The following is an 18,988-nucleotide window of genomic DNA, read 5'->3' on the forward strand; positions in this document are numbered from 1 at the left end:
TATGGATGTGTGTATTAGTAACATATAATTATGCCTATAATATTTACACATATAGTAATATACATTTATATATGCATAATACACACATATATGTCATATATGTGTGTGTGTGTGTAATGAGCACGTATTGGCCCAGTCTTGTTGCTAGTTGCATACTCATGCACAATAACATAATCAAAGTGAAGAGCGCTCCCATAGAACTTCAAAATTAACCAGATCACTTCATTTTTTTTTAGTTGTGCAACTGCAGACATTCAGCATTTCAGTACCATTACTAAAACATCCTTAATAGGCCAAAGTAGTTGTACTGAAACATTGATTACATGCAAATGCAACTCTGCTTAAAATAAAGGTGCTCTTTTGTTTATTTTGAAGCCCTATCTGCGTTCTTTGGTTGGAGTAAGAGTTTTCAATTGTAAGTTATTTTTTCACCCTCTATATCAGCACACTATGCTGGTGCGACGCATTATTGGGCTGGTATAGAATTTTTTTCCAGGGCTGATTTTAGTTCCCAGTCCGGCCCTGTCTGGTGATGTTATCCCACTTTCACTGTAGGGGGGCGGATGTCAGCGAGGACAAGGGGAGGACTTGGACTGCACAGAGTGGTTGGGCCATGAGTTGTCTGTCGCCAGCATAGAGGAAGTCAGTAGTTTGCCCTTTGGTAAATTCCTGCTCAGGTCTCGGGTTGTTCACTTGTGCCATTACAGAGAGAACCAGTTCCAAGGAATATCAGACTGATTCCACCAATAAGGCCAGTCCAGAACTGGAATGCTGGCAAGTTCTCTTTGTGCAAGAGATACACTAACTTGTGATGTAAGTGTAGGTTGCTGTAAGTCTGTTGATGTACATCCAGGCTTGCCTAAAACCATTGTGTGTGTAACCCCTGTCTGTAATATGTACGAATTACAATGCGCAATGTCCGCTATTCTCACAGTCAAAGAATCATTGACTCCTTCACTACAAAAAATATTATATATTTTCTTAAAGTGACAGCACAAAAGATCAGGGTTAAAGACATGGTGACATTTTAGAAACATTACAAGAACTATATCACATATATATCAACTTATACCAGTACACAATGCTTCAGGTTTATGCTCTACAAAGCTTACAATCTAGCATACACTGTAAAATCGACTTTGTTGCTAAAGTATTTTCTTATTTACAAAAAATAGATAGCATTCTAAGCAAAACATTCTTTCTGTGCTTGAAATGTAATTAAAAAACTTGTGCCCTTTTGAACTATGTACCAGCAGGCTTTTGTTTATTAAATTTGTTTTTGAAATGTCAGCAAATAGGGATTTTGTTAGCCGAATAGAACATTTAATGTAATTTTTTTTTTTTATTATATATTTTTTTTTTTGCAATAGATTTTTAACTTTCAGATTAATTAAGCAATAACCTTAAATGTCATTTGTTTTAATGGTATATGATTTGGTGCACTATGCTCCCTAAGAGTCTTTGCTGTTGCTGAACTTGTCTTTTTTAATTAGACCTTTCAATCATTGTCCTTACAGAAAAGTGGATCCCACAGGGACAGTGGGCTTCATCTGTAATATGCAAATATTTAATGGTTGTAGGAGAAGCAAACAGAGAGTGGGTCACATTGTCCAGGTATTAAAAAGCTATTGACAATTGTTTCAAATAGGAAATATGCTATATGTGTACCTTAGAACAGACCCGTCATCCACAATATTTGTACAAAACAAATCAATGCATGCATTGTGTTAATGAATCTTAAAGCAAATGTATTGATTTGAGTTGCAGGTTTGCTTTGGGTCAAACAGTGATACGGTCAAATTCAGATTGATCGGGTGATGGGACAAAATTATGAATGTCAGGGGAATCAACTCATGCGAGTACGAACATGTTCTGTTCAGTAATTGATTCAGAGTACAATTCCTGGCACTAGAATAAAAGGGGAATGGAATGCAGAAGAGGACTTTTTTGGTGGTGGCAAATAATCATCTTGGGCCTTGATTTATACTAAACTTTCCAACCAATTCAATAGTGTTAGAAACATTTCCAAATTATTTATCTACGAAAATTCCCATTTATTTACAAAAATTTAATGGTGACTTCTGTAGGTAAATCATTTGTTAAGTTTTCCTACAATAACACAAAAGGTCTGGCCAATCATGTGGGCTCTATCACCTGTCCAATTAAGTGGTAGAAAAAAAGATGATTGATGGATACAGTCACTAAATGTTGGTTATTCACCAATCAAGTGACAATTTACCAACAGAGGGAACAAAGTAAAAGCGTTAAAACAGTCTATACTCAGGTTTAAGCAGGATTTTACCAGACACTTTGCCTGCAGTTACTGAAGGAGACACACCAGCAGTGATACTGTGTGTTTTTTCTTTGTGTAAATCTTTCTTTTATTGAGGCAAACGTTAATGGGGGTACAGAATGAAAAAAAGGGGATGTACGGTAATTATACAGATTGGGTACATGCTAACATAAAGTATCATCTCCAATGAGTGACAGCCTCATTTTTATTAATTAAGTGTTCCAACAGATGAATATCACTTTTAGAGTAGTAGTAGATAGAGAAAAACTGAAAGCTGAATATTACAAGCTGAGGTTGGCATGTGAGAACTAACAAGATTTTAGGGCAGGATTAATATTAAACAAGCCCGTCTGTGGGATGCACAACTTAAGTAGCCATTGTAGGGCTTTATACATTTGCAGGCATGGGACTAAACAAGCATTTATCAAGGTTGTGTATACGTGTGAGCCCCAAGCATCCGTTAATTAGACATTTAACAGGTTATACCTAGACTTGAATTGAGGTGTTGGCATCTGAAGTCCCTGGCTCTGTGACAATATAGCAATACGATCAGTACAACCAGGGCTCGGTTAACATGTGGGATCTAAGTAGTAAGCTCGTATATGACTTTGTAGTGCCTGACAAGCCCAATGCTTGTGCGGTCCATAACTGTAGGTCGTTGCTTTAACTGAACTGATTAGCTTAGGTACGTACCGTTATTTGTTAACCCGTGTGCCCCTACTAACGTGTAGGCCATTAAGTGAAGCGCTGGTCAGGTAGAGTGTGTAGCAGGGATATCTGTGTGAGCGGGTGAAGCAAGTATATAGCTGTCTGTACACAATGGATCCATGTTATATGGTTAGGTCTGTAAGTGTAACTCTAACTGTGCATGCATGTATAGAATGTCGTCTGCTAGTGTCTAGGGCTATATGTGGCTACATGAAATGGCAGGGTGTGTTGTGGATGGAGTCCATGTCTATTTTAGTGGAGCAGTCCATATACCATCCCCGCTTACTCGGGCTCATGGGGTCTCTGGTTCAACCGATTCCTCTGCTGGGTATCTGAGGGATGCCCGATCGTGGGTGTCTGCTGGGCATCTTAGGATCGAGCAGCCATGGGTGTTGTGGTGTGGAGGAGGGTGCAAGCGTCGGGGGGGGGCTTCTCCCCAGCTCCATGCCTCATGTGGGGTCGACACCGTGCTGCCACAGACTCGGGTTCTCCTCAAGGCTGGGTCTTCGACATTGTGGGCGCTGCGTAAGGTCCTGGTGGACATCCGCTGCCAGCGGCGGGTAACCTTCCTGCAAGGTGTCTGATGTCTCTGAGAGAGTCTCCTGGTGACCTCCGGCCTAAAAGGGTGCTCAGCCCGTTGGAGTGAGGCTGCCTTGCCCAGGGTCTGCCCATTCCGCCACATGTTCTCCCCCGGTTCCACCACCTTGTAGTGTGTGTGGATTTGTTGGGCTTTTCTCTGCTCCAGTTGTTCCCAGAAATGTTGGAACAGGTCGTCCAGGCGCTTGTGTAGGGGCTGGGTGCGTTCTGGCTCAGCAGCGTGGTCTACAGGCGCCATTTTACAGGGCCCTGTGCTGTCTACATACGTGCTGCGGTCTGCCTCCTGTGCCTTTGTGAGCTCACATGCCAAGCTGATGCGGACCGGCATAACCCCCACCGGTCCAGGGGGGGGACGAGAGCTCTGTGTAGGTTCCATCCAGGGTCGTGGCGGCGGGAGAGCGGCCGTCTCTCCCATAGCACCCGTGCCTCATGGCCTCAGGAGGTTAGCGGGTCGCGCAGTTCGGGACCCCCACATGCTTGGTGTCTGTGGGTAGGTCTCGCGGTTCCCCAGCGGTTGGTGGTCTCCGTTGACCTGGGATCTGCTGTGGTTAGGGTGGATATCGTCGAGTTGGTCGTTTTAACTCGGGAGCCCCTGTCACCCGCGACCACTTCATTCAGTGGTCACGCCCCGCCCCCGTGATACTGTGTGTTTAATCCTTGCTGTGATTATGTGGGACTTGGTTTAGCTGTCTGCTGTATCTAGTGAGCTAGCTACAACCAGGGGCACTTGAAACAAGTGAAATTGCTATTATGTTATCAATCCTACTGTAACACTAGGTTTCCAGTTTGCAGTTGTTAAAAGTTGTTTGTTTGTTACTCTGTTAGTTTTACGATTACAATTTGTAGAAATAAATCCTTTTGGGGGGGAATGTGTTGTTAAGTAAAAAGCAAAACAAGAAGAAAAAAAATCATCTTACTCCCACATCGGCACTCACATAAACTTTAAGTGGTAGATAGGCTTCTTCATTCTTCCTAGTGTGACACAGTTGTTTATGTCTAGTGCAGTGTTGCACTGCTAGCCCCTGCCACTTAACATCAACTTGGAATCACCAAATTACAGTTGTTAAAAGTTTTTTTAGAAAGAATATTCGTTTTGGGGAGTAAGTTATTCGGCTAACCACTACAACTTAACACCAACTTGGACTCACCAATTTACAATACAGGTTTTGTTTTGTTTGGATAAGTGTTTGGAGAAAGAAAATCCTTCCTTATTTATTTTTCTGATTGTGTTCAGTCCAGTGTGTGTTGTGCACGTATGCTGTGCTGTGCAGTGTACTGTGTGCTGTGTGCAGTGTACTGTTTGTTAAAGTCAAACGTAATAATGTCACAGTAGTAAATCCATCAAGCACCTACCATTTTGCCACACAAAGATCTAATTTTGCTGAATAAAGTTGTGTTAGTTTATACAGTACACAATCATTCATATCCCTAATGTATTGTAATAAGAAAAATAAATTCACCATTGTGACGGTACAATCCGTTACTCTGTCAAGCATTCCCTTCTTCCCATAAAATAAAATCACCAAGTAATCCACAGAGTAATAACTTGCTGGTCTCGCCAAATAATCCACACATGAGCCAAAGCTTAATGCTGGAACAAGACTGACTTTTAATGACACACACTCTGCTTTTATGCAATTCTCCCCTGCAAGAGAGACCCCCACAGACAATTATGAATTACCCAATCACACAATGGTTACATCCCACACATCTCCTCCCCTTAGCCTGAGAGGTAACCCAATTATACGTACAGTTTAAAACATACTTTTTACCTAACATTCATAACTCTAAAACCATACATCACATTCACATAAATTACATAATTACATATTCACAATCAATCCATTCAGGGGAACAACATATTAAAAAATGCCATGAATCAGACCAGGGGTTCAAAAGTTAGTAAAATTATATTTTGGTCCCTGGCTGGCAGCATGGCAATCTGGTTTAAACAGGTTTTACAGAGGCCTCTATCCTGGAGACAATGGGGAAAGTAATCAAATTATCCAGGGCTAGAGGCAGACTCCATTGAGCACATGGTTGCAAAAAGACATAAAACACTTTACAATACATAAAGTCACCTTTTACACAGAACACACAGACATTTATTTTATACATTTTAAACCGAACAGATACAGGTATTAAAACAGCAGGGAGAGGGCCCACAGGCAAGTACATGGAAAATCCTTCACAATGGCCCCCCTTTTTCTCCCTGCTCCGGCAGACATGACTGGACCTTTCCGGGTCCAGTGGGGCTGACGGGACTGCCAGTCATTAGTCCCAGAATAAGTCTGTTTGGCGGGCCAGTCCTCATACAGCATTCAAAGGGCCAGACCTTCCCGGGTCCATAATCCCAGGGCAAGAGGCCGGCGAGTAGTCCTCTCCAGGCGTGCAGACCCCTGACCTTCCGTCTGTCAGTACCCCGGTTAGTCAGGCAGCCCACCCACAAATAAAAATTAGCAGAGTAGACCCCCCCACGACAACCAGTACTGGCCTGTAGGTTCAAGTTTGTAGTGGGACAGCTCAACACCCTCGGTCTCCCTGGTGCAGCTAGGTAAACTGCTGGTGCTGTTTGGGGGGTAGAGGCCAGCGGCGCTCTGCCCTGCTGCCAGCTCTTCCGCTGGGGTTCCCCGTGTTAAGCCAGGCTCTTGACCCGGGGAAAAGGGAGGGCAGAGGCTAACAGCACTCTGTCCAGATGCCAGCTCTGCTGCTGGGAGGGGGTCAGTGGGTATCGTAGGCTCATCCACTGCCTCTAAGACCCAGTTGGGATGTAGCTGGGGAGGGGAAGTTTCACTTACCTCCTCCTCCTGGCATCCCTGCGGGGTTGGTTGGGGATGTGGACCGCCTGTCCCGCATCCCTGTAGTACTGGCACAGAGACCGCGGTCCCATCTGCGCCAGTATAGTTAGGGTTGTTTTCCCCCTCACCCGGTATCTCCTGCTGCGGTGGGAGAGGGGGCCCGGCTGGCCCCACTCCCCAGGACGCTGGTTGCTGTAAGGTGGAGGGATCTCCCATCAACTCCTCATGGAACTCAGGCCGCTGCTGGGAAGAGAGACCGGGTGTCTCCTCTCCCTGTGAGATGCACTGCCGCTGGGGATCTGGGCCGGGTACCCAGCATCCCTGTAGGGCCGGTGGAGAGACCTCGGTCCCATCTCCACCTGCCATCTGTGTGCGTCCCCAGGACAAGTCCATGAGGTCTACTATCTCCGGTACCTCTGGCTGGTGGAGGAGAGGGAGGCCGGTTGCCTCCCCTCCCCAGGACACTGGATGCTGTAAGGTGGAGGGATCTGCCGTCCTCTCCTCCTGGAACTCAGGCCGCCGCTGGGAAGAGAGACCGGGTGTCTCCTCTCCCTGTGATATGCACTGCCACTGGGGATCTGGGCTGGGTACCCAGCATCCCTGTAGGGCCAGTGGAGAGACCTCGGTCCAATCTCCACCTGCCATCTGTGGGTCTCCCCAGGACCGCTCTATAAGGTCGCTCACCTCTGGGGCTGGTTGGACAGAAGGGGGTACGGTGTCCAGGTGATCTTCTGGGCTGAGGGACAGTGGTTGGGCGAAGTCGAACAGTTGATGGTAATCCTGTTCTAGCTCCCATTCGATGGTGATCAGGCGTGTGATATCTGGTTCCAGGTCAGTAGCATCAGGGAGCTCCAGTGCATCCAATCGCCATTCCCTGATGTCCCAATACCGGGACTCCTTGGTGCTGCCAAAGTCACTGTCCTCCTCCAATGCCTCCCATAACAGACCAGGGCCATCGTAGTCACTGCCCTCTGGCCTCTCACTCTCAGCCATCCAGGGGCACCTCTGGACTGAGAACCACCGTAGCGCCCGGTATGCCTCATCCAGCCACAGTTCTTTTCTGATCAACCTCTGCAGTTCCAGCACCCCCTCGCTTGGGGGTACACACCCCAGGAAGGGCATCCTCAGCGCCGCTTGTTTCTGACTGCGCTGTGCTTCACTTGGGAGATTTTCTCCCCATGAACCTCGTGTCCGCTCCAAGGCCTCGTGCCAGAGATCTCGCCGTAACCCATCTCTCCAGGCCAGCTCCTCCTCGGCTGAAATAGGGCCACACTCCTGGGCCAAGGCATTTTGTAGCCTCCATAGGAACTCCTCCTCGTAGGTTGACGCTGCCCGGGGGCTAGCTTGCTCCATCCCTTTGAGTTCCTCCAAAGCCAGGGTTTCAGCTAGCTTTATTTGCAGCTCTATTTCCCTCTTTTGTTTTGCCTCTTTCGCTACAATGATCATTACCTGTAGAACAATGTCAGCTGTTGGGTTCGGACCGAACCACGCTAGTCTCTCCCGAATCTCCCTGTTGGCTGGCGATTCATTCTCCCGAATCGCTGGTGTCTCCATCTCCTGAATGGTTGGTGTTGCTGCAACCAAGTTCTCCCGGTCTAGCTCCATTAACTCAGCCATAACGACCTGCTTGGTTTTGCTGCTAGCAATCCTCCATGCACTAAACACCAGTGCTTTCCTTGAATCCTCTGTGCAGGGAAAGAGAAGGGAAAATCCCACCGCTGCCACCAGTTGTGACGGTACAATCCGTTACTCCGTCAAGCATTCCCTTCTTCCCATAAAATAAAATCACCAAGGGCGGTGCCTAACAGCGGAGGAGAACGGTCGCACGCTCGATGAGCTCCAGGCCGCGATAAAGGAAAAACCCTCCATCCACACCCGTAACCGGGTAAAACTTGTCTCTGAGGGACCCCATCAGACAAAGGAGCATAATGGGACGAAAAACGAAGAAACTTAGACCTGACAGGCCCATGCCGGGCATGGATATCGGCGAGCTCTGGCGGCAGGCCCGCAGCGCCTCAGGCCCCAATATGGCGACTCTCCATGGCGGGTGCTCTGATTTTTTCGAGGAGACATCGGACGAAGGTGAGGAAGTAATCCCTTCGAGTCACCCACAGCCACAGCCGGCCAAAACACAGCATCCACCACCGGCCAAGGCCGCCACGCCTGTAAGCATGGAGGCCATCAGAGAGCTAATGGCAGAACACCACACAAAGATTTCGGCGGATGTCGCCTCAATCAGGGACGCACTACAGGGCCTGACAGGCCGCATTGGGACTGTGGAAGCCTCTATGACCACCCACATCACTCAAATCCAAACGCTGCAGCAAGAAGTCCAGGACCTGAAAACGCTAGCAGGACAGACAGAGCTAAGGTTCGCGGCACTGGAAGATAAACACCGCATGAGGCACCTTAAGATCAGGGGCATCAGCGACGACATACCTGATACTGAACTCCCCCACCTCGCCAGGCGACTCCTTACAGCTCTGCTGACTCCGAAAGCGGCTAAAGCTATAACAATAGACGGCGTATTCCGTATACCAAAGCCTACTAAAGCTCCAGCCACTGCCACACGGGACGTAATCTTACAGTTCCAAGCATACAGGGACAGAACAGCAGTACTAGCAACTACCAGGGATCAGCCATCCTACCTCTTCGAAGACATGTCTCTTACGTTTTACCCTGATTTATCAGGAGCGACACTGGCGTGGAGGCGATCCCTACAACAACTAACAACCCTCCTGCGACAGCAAAGCATCAGGTACCGCTGGGGCCCAGCACATACCCTACTGATCACCAAGGGCGATACCGCACTCACGATACGCAGCATGCAGGAGGCACCGGCGACGCTACGAGAGCTACAGCTTCCAGCGGACTCTCTGGCACTACCGACACCAGCGGACAGACACAAGAATCCACCGACTTGGTGCACAGCAGGCGCAGCGGAATTTATCCCCAGGACGCAAGCAGGAACCCCTAAAGCCAAGACCACCACCTGAAAGGACTGGGACTCTATATCACACAACCGGGACTTTGCCCTCTAGCACTGACCCTGAACCAGACACAAAACACAAGAGAATTGTAGCCCCTCTTTGCAGTTGGCCGCACTCCCCTACCCAACGGCATCCACATACCAGAGCCAGGCCCACCCTCTAGGAGCTGACCTACCCATGCCCTTAAGGGATACACCGAGAAACTCACCACCCGACAACAACCGGGCACCACACATAACCCCCACTAGGCACAGCAACCCCGAACACAGCAAAGGCCATACATACCTCCAGACAGACAACTACCGAGGCTCAAGAAGACATGGGAGGTTAGGCATGTTCCTAGTGGCTGACTGCCTGCAGAAACACTACCTACATAACTGTCCTATTAGCTATGATACTCTCTGGGGCATACAAGGTCCAACTCTACCTTCCATAACACTAGATCTCTTAGTCCAAACGCTAATAGCATGAAGCATATAGGCATCAGGTGGTACTATACTATGTAGTATCTTAATTTAATATGTGGAATCGAGACGTTTTTATAAAACGTGTCCAGGATATGTGTACGCTAAAACAAGCGATATGGCGAGGTTAAACGCTTTAACATTTTTGTTTTAATTTTTTTTTACAACATACTTTCATATAGGCATCAGGTGGTACTATACTATGTAGCATCTTAAATTAATATGCGGAATCGAGACGTTTCTCTAAAACGTGTCCAGGATATGATTACGCTAAATCAAGCGATATGGCTAGGTTAACCGTTTTAACATTTTTGTTTTATTTATTTACAACATACTTTTAGTCAGGCCTCTTTTATCAGTTAACGGCTTGGAATACAATAAGTTAAACTATGCTTGGCGACTTAGCCAGAATGGTACTCTAGGTCACCCAAATTTAGTTGCCTAGCAACACCAGCGAAGTCACCCTTAAGCCAAGCAACAGAAATAATAATCAGTCCCCTTATGACACACTGACCCAGATAAGTTATTTCGCAAACTGTTTATTGTAATTCATTCATTGCTGCCTAACCTATTACCATGCTTTCTTAAAAAAAAAAATGTGTGCAATGTCTTTCTGCCACTGTTTTGTTTGCATATGTTTTAGTATAAATGCACGCTGTTGTGGCGTATGTAATCTGTATGTACCCACCTGCACACCAAAAATAAAGAATTAAAAAAAAAAAAAAAAAAAAAAAAAAATCACCAAGTAATCCACAGAGTAATAACTTGCTGGTCTCGCCAAATAATCCACACATGAGCCAAAGCTTAATGCTGGAACAAGACTGACTTTTAATGACACATACTCTGCTTTTATGCAATTCTCCCCTGCAAGAGAGACGCCCACAGACAATTATGAATTACCCAATCACACAATGGTTACATCCCACACATCTCCTCCCCTTAGCCTGAGAGGTAACCCAATTATACGTACAGTTTAAAACATACTTTTTACCTAACATTCATAACTCTAAAACCATACATCACATTCACATAAATTACATAATTACATATTCACAATCAATCCATTCAGGGGAACAACATATTAAAAAATGCCATGAATCAGACCAGGGGTTCAAAAGTTAGTAAAATTATATTTTGGTCCCTGTCTGGCAGCATGGCAATCTGGTTTAAACAGGTTTTACAGAGGCCTCTATCCTGGAGACAATGGGGAAAGTAATCCAATTATCCAGGGCTAGAGGCAGACTCCATTGAGCATATGGTTGCAAAAAGACATAAAACACTTTACAATACATAAAGTCATCTTTTACACATAACACACAGACATTTCTTTTATACATTTTAAACCGAACAGATACAGGTATTAAAACAGCAGGGAGAGGGTTTAACTGAGGGCCCACAGGCAAGTACATGGAAAATCCTTCACAGCCATCATCACCTTTGCATCCTAATTCCAAGAAGACGTTGAGGGAGAGTAGGGCATGTTCCCTGATCCACCATCAGCAGTAGCGCTGTGGCTTCTGAGATTTTGAACTTCTCTTTATCAGCTATGAGTACTGCTAACACCTCCTTAACCACTGCCCCCAAAACCACTTCTGCCACCACCACTATTAGTAGTATTCAACCTCAGCATAGTCTTAGCAGCATGTTCAATTCACCTCCCAGGAGGTGGTCTGAATGCATCTGAAATGGTCAGAGCTTACCTATGTGAACATGGTTTGCCTCTTACTGATAATTCTCTAAGTCAATGGTATGAGAAACAATGTATGTGGTCTGCTCTGTGTCTGGTTGTCCAGTAGCTATTGCCATGTGCACCAATCACTGTCCAAAGGGAGCAGTTGTTTTCTCTTACAGGTAACATTGTGAAACCTCAACACTCACAAATGTTAAATGCTCAAACTGATGGATTAAATGGTCCTTATCAAGTTTAATTTCTCCAGGTCTGGTTATCTTGTGCTTCACTTTGATATTTGAGTCATCATCATCTGCTGGCTGACATCCAATTGGCCACTCACCTCTCGTTTTAAATTTGTTTCTAAGTTTGTGAAAGTATTCTGCTGGTAAATAAAAACATTTCAAATTCAATTTCTCCTGCTGGGTTCCTTCTTTTTAAAATGCCTTTTATTGACTGGCTGAGTCTTGCTGTGTGACTACACCTGTTGTGTGACAGACGTATCTGAGAGAAGTTGATAAGGCGCTTTCCAAACTGAAGGACTGTCACTAAAAATACAGACTGGATGTGTGGGAACGCGTTGTTCTTGTCAGCATGGAAAGGGCGAGTGGGTGGTCAATTGCCCATAAACATTTTCTTTTCATTTTTTGCATAAATTATATTTTGAACTTTAAATTGTTCATTAACACTTGAAATTCCCATTAATAAAAGCTATCAAAAAGGAAAAAAAATCCTCATATATATATAAAACTGAGTTCTATCATTCTCCATTTTTTTAATCCAGATATATAATCATAAAATGTTGTTACCTCAGAATTGGCATTGTAAAAATAGCCATTAAGTCAGGCAATATTGTAGCTGTTTTTGCAAGTTCAACACAGTCATAGGCTTTAACTTTTTTTTGCTTTTTTGGCTGCCCAAATTTCCTTTAACTAAATTCTGACTTCTGTCCCCTCACCACCCAGAAATTCCTGCAAAAGTGGTTTGGGAAAAACAATTAAAGTGGCTGTGTCACTTTTGAGCTTTTCATAAGGATGGAGCTGTTCAAAAATACTTTTTTGAGTGTGCAGGAATTTTGTCCCAACACCATCATAAAATATACATAAGACAAAGCAGGGACTGATTTGTCTCATGTAACTAAAAATCTTTTGCAATCTGTGGTAAAAAGCAGTGCTTCCTCTGAACAGTCACCGGACACAACAGCTAGTGGGAATAGGTTTCATCTCGCGAGAAGCACAATAGATGCCTGTGGCAGCCTACTGTGTTTTCTATATAAGCGCAAAATTATCTATAGAAGATCCAACAGTCCTGTCAATAGTGAAGTGACAAAAGTTTATAACAGATTAAGTATATAGGAGTCAAAGAACTATGGTATCTAGAAGACGGAAGTACAGTAGTGGGACATCTTAAGGTAAGTATACCTTCCTACCTGCTACCTTCTTGGTGACCTCCATACATGTCAGTCATGTCATCAAATAATACATTTATTTTCACATTTTCTTATCTTTAAAGATGTTTTCTTAAAGTAGTCCATATATTTTATCTTTATGGAATATTTAAAAATGCCATTCATGAACCGTGCTGGGCGCAAGCACTCTGCTGCAGACCGCGCCTGCCTGGTCCCCCAACTCCAGGAACGGCATCTACAGGGGAGCACAGGCCGGACGGCGCTGCTAATAAGGGTGCTCAACTCGACTGGGACCTGGTACATGTCACAGAACAGCGGGAGAACGCACGGAGACACCACACTGGGCCCAAGGATGGACTATAAAGCAAAACACACCAGTGGCATTGGGTGAGGGGCTGCGGTTACCTTCGTTCCAGCTGCCAGCCTGGTCTAGATGCAGGACTTGATGCAAACCCATTCTGACATAAGCTGTTGACAACCTATTGGTACAAATGTTTTATTTTGAGTTAATCTAAGTTGACAGTTTCAGAAGCTAGCGGTTACACATACTGGTATACCCTGGTATTGCCCTTTAATTAGCCTTAAAATTACCTTCCCATTACACTCAAATGACCAAGCTTGCTATGAGCTCACAGCTCCCTCCATATCACTCCTCTACTTACACGCACTCTCAAACAAGCAAACCTGTTCGAACTTATTATCTGCCTGACACAAATGTATTGCATTAAGCACCTTTCACCACCGGTGTTGCCCTCCCGCGTGGTCAACTACTGGCTGTCTGCCTTTACCTAAAGGCACTTAGATTAATGTACTTGCCTGTAATGCAGCCTACCCTAGCGATGATAGACCACCAGGTTATTTGTTGGTGGCTCCCAATGGCACCTTACTGACCTCAATGCCCAGTATCCTATCATACATGAGAGTATACTGCTCTTATCCTACCACAGGGCTTGGCAACTCAGAACCGACAGAAAACGTCACCCGCTCAACCTGCACTAGGAAAAACTGATCTAAAATAGATACTAGCATTCCATGTTAGGCCCTATTTGCATTTATGTTGCCAGTTTAAGCTATAATATTAGTTGCTGTCTCTTATAGCTATAGCTGTCTCGTACAGCTAACCTAGCACTGTTAAAAGTTGGATATGATATATGTTATATTTTACTTTGTTTTACTTTACTCTAAAGATTTCACTGTCTAGCCGAGCTGGTAATATCTACATAAAATGTACAAATTTTTACGCCACTGTCTAACCTTAGTACAACGTTAAACACGCTGATGTGGCATCTGTAGATAACCGGTAACCAGCTCAAACTTCTTTTAATTGAAGCATATTCTTGATCTATCCAAACCTGTCTAAACACTGACAAGTCGTTACATCTGAATGATCGACCTCTTAATTATTGTTACTTTTCTCATTTAAAATGTATGCATACCTTACATGATAAAAGTGTGCTTCTTAGCCCATGAATCTCAGATACTAGCATATATCGCATATTTAAGCTTAGATCGATCTATTCAGCATGTTTAGCCAGATACAGCTAATCACTAGCATGTCTATTACATAGTAACATCAGCTTGAACAACTAGCCTGCAATGTTCTCTATTACCATTATAACCTGTATTACATTAATTCAGTTTTTTACTTTTATTAACAGTATAGATATAACTATGTTTAGCGTTAAAAATTAAAAAATGTGCAAAGTTTTTCCACTGCCTAATTGATGTAAACCTTTGTTCAACTCTGCATACCCTGACTATTGTGGCACGGTGTGCTATATGTGAATTTCCATGCACAAATAAAATAAAGAATTTAAAAAAAAAAAAAAATGCCATTCATATTACAATGGTAGAGCTGCTTTAGACCTTTTAACATTTTTTATTATGCAAGTTGTGCTTAAAAGTATCTAATTAAAATATTGTTTAGACACAGCAATAACAGAAATACCAATTTTCACATTTACCAAATAAATAACCGAGATATGTAAAAGGCATTAGCCAGTTAAAAAAAAGAAAATAAATTAAACATGTGATCAGCCCAACTCATGAGAGATAGCTAAACAGTACAATGGCCTCTGTCATCAGTGGCTTGCTTTTGCCAACCATAGCCGGTATTTAATTTTTGCTACTTTTTATATTTACTATTCTATAGTATTGTGATAATTTTTTGTGAATAGATGTGCATGAATGAAGGAAATAATATCGCAAATTAGAAATGGATTGGTGAAATGGAGGAGATTAATTATTTACAGAAAAAAATCTTGGTTTTCAAATAGTAAAATCTACATGAGACCATTTGAACCATTTTTGGAAATGAATGTAATAATATTAAATCATTTAGCCAGGAATGGTACATTTAGTTTTAGACAATGTTCAGGTACATGATGGGGCACTAAATGTATTATCTGACATATGTTGTGCTTTAATTTACAAGGATAAGATTTCTATTTGACCTGTTATTTTGACTAGTTCCTGTCATACTACATATTTATTGTGTACTTGATCCCTGTTTCTTCTCTAATCTCTGTTGTCTGTTTCCTGCTTTGCACAGGCTCTTCCTTTCGTTTGTCCATTAGTACAGTGTGTTGGTTAATATGTGAATTTATTTACTCTGTTTGCCCTCTTCCTACGTTGACCTTTGACATCTTTTTGACTTTTTTCCTGTTGAGTTTATTCGCTGAACTGGAATTGTGGAGAATTGATAAGATAATTGCCATTCGTAGGCCACAGCTGCTGATCCAGAAAATTATTCAACCAAGGAAATATTCCATGTAGGCTACTCTGTCCTAAAATTTGGAATACCTATGTTGTTTTGCTACAATGTCTGGTTGTCACGGGAGGCGGTCTGAAGAAGGCACCCTGTGTGCCTGATGAGGATGATGGGAGTCTCAGCATGGAAATGGACAATCAGGGTCTGGTGCAGGGTAGCCACACGCCCCCTGGTGTTGAGCACCAGGGTTTGTGCGGCCACATACCAGAGCCCTGATGCAGCTTAGCCGAAGCCAGGAGCGGGTATTAAGCAGACCTCTGCAGCAGATGTGTATCCAGTACTAGAAACAAGGCAAGACTAGAACAGGTGCCAAACAAGATAAGAGGACTAGAAGAACTCAGAACTGGTTGGGAGAGAAAGCAGAACCCAGAACATGTACACAATACATGAGGGAAACAAGAACAGCACATGAACAGGGCAGGGCAGGACTGTAGATGAACTGGGAATACAATACAAGACAAAATAAAACAAGACAAGAGATACAAGGCAAAACAAGAGGAGACATAACTAAGTACTATATATGTAATAAAAATTGGAGATTTAGACATACATAAATGGCCAAGATGTATGCAGCCCACCACTGCGCCAAAGTACTCCAATTACAGTGGGTCCTAACTGCCTAGATATGCATGACTAAATATACAACAATAAAACACACACAGTACTTACCTGCAAAGAAAGAAGCAGAGAAATGAGACCACTGCTTGCAGGAACAAACTGAAACAAAAAGGATTGATGGCAAAGGAATGGGTGTGGCAACAAAACATTTAAAGGAATCCAGGAGACTGGGAATTCCAGGAACGGAATAAAGGAATGAACCCAGAAAACTCAGCATAATGAAAACCAGACAGACTAGAAAACCAGAAAAACTAAACAAGAATTGTAAAAAGAGTACTGGATACCGGAAAGCCAAGGCCAGACATCTGAACAGAACAGAACAGAACAGGTCGTGACACTGGTTTAGTGAATGCCATGTGTTAATATATCAATGCTTCATATCTGTTTTCTATTTCTGACTTTATGAAGTTTAGTCTAAATCAGGGGTAGTTAACCTTTTAATACCTACCGCCCACTTTTGTATCTTTGCTGTTAGTAAAATTTCCTTACCGCCCACCAGTGCCGCAGTAACTAATTTTATAGCGCAACTACAATTTTTTTTTAAAAAGGTTTTTTTTAACAAAAATATATACTTAAATTTATCTTTTTTTTCCCCCTTTTTTCTATTTCCTGTTCTTTTTTTTTTTTTTTAAATGTGTGTCTGTGGGGTGCGGTGTGTGAATGGTGCTGTGTGTGTTTGTGTGTGAAGGTCGCTGTGTGTGTTTGTGTGTGAAGGGTGTAGTGTGTGTGAAGGGTTTAGTGCGTGTGTGTGAGGGGGCAGTGTGTGGGTTAAGCGGTAGTGCGTGTGTGAGGGGGCAATGCATGTATGAGGTGGACAGTGCGTGTTTGAGGTGGAATGTGTGTGAGGGGTGGAATGTGTGTGAGAGGTGTAGTGTGCTTGTGGGGGCAGTCAGTGTGTGTGAGGAGGCGGTCTGTGTGTGTGAGGGGGCAGTAGGGACCAGGTTGACTACCCCTGGTCTAAATTGATACACAAAGTGAGATCTCTAACTTGTGGTTGCCAATAAGTTAAATGTCCAAATAAGTTACATTACAACTGGACTTGATCATTGAAATTGAAAACACCAATTTGGTTCTAAAAAGGTATTAAGCAGTGAAGTTGCTTAAATTTAGAAACTACATTTATAAAATTAAATAATGAAGTAATTGAGACAAAGCGTTATGTTATGTATAACCACTGTTTAGCAGAGATATGTAGCTTATTTCCCAGCTGCAGTATCAAACATCACAGTGCCAACAGAAGCTGCCATACCGCAACTGCTATCATTTTACATGCAGTCCAGATAACAGCTTTGTGAACCTTGGTTTGCGCAAAAGTCTCCTGAGCCTCTTACCACCCATGTGTGCAGCTGTGGCTTGGGTTCTCCAGTGAAAGAGAGAGATGTTTGTTTTAGTTGTGTGTTCAGTGTGTGTGACATACACAGATTGGAATCATTTGGATAGCTAAAGAGGAAGTAAGAATTTTAGAAAGTGCAGAAGTTATACGCCATACTCAGTGGGGATAGTGGGCACAGGCTACTCTCTGCAAAAGAACCTTTGCAACTATGGTGTTTAGAATTGTCATTTTAAGCACCATAACTACTACTGTGCACTGCAATAGTAATAGTGCCAGCTATGATTTAACTCTTATCTGGGTTCCCTCCTGTGATAACATTAAAGAGTAAAATCCCTTTAGCTTTTAGCAATATCATTTGTCCCTGTTAGGACTTTTTAGGTAATTTGCCTGCAGGACAGAGCCATTGGACTCCTGCCACCATAATTACTACAGCATACTGTAGTGATTATGGTGTTTGGAGTGCCCCTTTAACATATGAAATTGGCTGTGCTTCTGTGATACTTATTGGCCTGTGTTTTTACTCTATTTTTAGACGTTTCTCTGACAAATACATTAATATCTACACTTTTGGAAGACTCGACTTACTGCTAGGCACCAACAGGGGGACACATAAAGATATGGATCTGACTACCTCAAAATCCTGTAACCTTGTTTGTCCCATTTGTATAATTGTACATAGCTGTGGAATGTGTTGGTGCTATATAAATGCTGATAATAATAATAATATTATTATTAATAATAATAATAATAACACATTTTTCCCAAATCAAGAACAGATTCTTGCAGGACCACAAAATAATTTCTTCAGTGATTGTCATATCTTTCGGAGAGTAATACACGGTGCTTGTGAGGGTTTACTTTTATGTCTTCGTTGCTTTCACAGCATACTTGGATAACACGTGTTGTAGGCTTGTGTACATTTATGTTTTAGTCCTTTCAAAAAGCATAATTTTCCATAATTTGGGGACCACTTTTTCTGTTTACCTATTGCATTTGAACTTTCTCAGCCACTGATTTCAGTAAATGAAAAATAATGCTAATCTATTAAGAAATCCAGCCAGACCAGCTGTGTTTAGTTATGCTTTTTGCTTTTTTAATTTGCCCATATCTAATTTTCAAAAAAGAAAAGGCCCGATATAACATCTTTCTAAAATGAGAGGACATCAATAAAATATTTTATATTACAAGTTAAAAAGTAATGTGAGAAATGTAACAACATTTACATTACCAACTGATATAACTTCAAAATGTATTTAGCAAAAATTACTAAAAATGATTTTTTTTGCCCTCAATTCTCTTCTGTGCCAATTTCCATAATATGTTCAGTAATTGAAAACCAA

This window comes from Pelobates fuscus, chromosome 5, assembly GCF_036172605.1.
Source record: "Pelobates fuscus isolate aPelFus1 chromosome 5, aPelFus1.pri, whole genome shotgun sequence".
NCBI lineage: Eukaryota > Metazoa > Chordata > Amphibia > Anura > Pelobatidae > Pelobates > Pelobates fuscus.